Here is a 1,442-nt window from a genome sequence, read left to right as displayed (position 1 = left end):
TCGTCTGATACGTTTGTGCAAAAATGAATAGGGTAATTTAAAGAATAGAGCAACGAATTGAGAATTAAATTTCAGTCAGCAATACAATCCGGAATAAAACACTTCTGTTGATTTTATTGTTTTGATTTGACATCGAGGCTTATATTCGCTATTATGAATCAGTCAAGATTATGCGTAGTCATCATCAAGCTGATGAACGGGCAACCTGAAACATTTGCAAGTCTTGAATAAAAAGAGAAACGTGGAATGCGGCTGGTGCGAGGAACTGTACGAGGTAACTAGAATTGAAACGTACACAATCTGATACTGAGATAAGGAACCTGACATAACTAAGAAATTTCGTCGAATCAATAATAAATTCCTCAGCGCAAGCAGACAGAGTTATACGCTTTCATTCTGAATGATGGTAATAAGCGTGCCGTTTTAGCCTAAAGGCTTGATCGATAACTGAATCGTTGGATTGAATACATTACACAGGGTCTTATGATATACACTAGTTACTGAGTAAGACTTTCGCTACAACTCGTAGTTTTATGTGATAAGTTTATTTGCCTTACATGCCGAACTCTACCTAACCGCAACGTATGCATTTCAGGTCCTGAGTTACAATTTTTTAAAACGAATTTTCTCAACACGAGACTAGAGAGACCGGACTCCTCGCGTCTGGCTTGAAAATGCTTGGGGACATATAACAAGCGTTGAGGTTTAACGTCCCAAAACCACGATATGATTATTAGTGACGCCGTAATGGAAGGCTCCTTCAATTTCCACCCCCTGGAGCTCTTTAACGTGCACCTAAATCGAAGCGCACGGGCCACCAGCACTTTTGCCTCCATGAAAATGCGGCCGCCGCGTCCGGGATTCGATCCCGCGACCTTCGAGTCACCAGTCGAGCACCATCCACTATACCACCACGGCGAGTACTCAGTAAGACTTTCGCTACATTTTGTATATTTATAAGTTTAAGTTGATCCGCCTTAGATGCTCCACCGAGTTCTATAGAACTGCAACGTCTAATTGTCGCGCTGACTCACAAGTCTCTGAAGCAACCTTTCTCAACACGAGACTAAAGGTATTGGAACAAATCACCACTGGCTTGAAAATACTTGGTGACCGCATAATCGACGCTTAAATATGCACATAAAGAAATTCCAAGTAGGGCTGCTCGATCTAAGTTAGAGTTGAACTTTTCACATTTTTTTTTCTTTTACATCGCCCGCTACAAGATGTGTGCAACATCGACTATGTATGTGCCAATAGTTTAAAAGAAACGAACCAAGTTATTTGTCCTTTAAATGCGCAAGCAAGTAGAGGTACGATTCTGGAAATACTGGTCCAACTCTTCCTATGAAAAGCCCCAATAAAAATGCGCCGCTGGCGCCCACAGGCTAAGCTAATCCACGCGCGGAATATGTGCTCCAAGAAATGCAGCAGGGGGCGAA

This window comes from Rhipicephalus sanguineus, chromosome 11, assembly GCF_013339695.2.
Source record: "Rhipicephalus sanguineus isolate Rsan-2018 chromosome 11, BIME_Rsan_1.4, whole genome shotgun sequence".
NCBI lineage: Eukaryota > Metazoa > Arthropoda > Arachnida > Ixodida > Ixodidae > Rhipicephalus > Rhipicephalus sanguineus.
Note: the sequence above shows the minus strand (reverse complement) of the source record.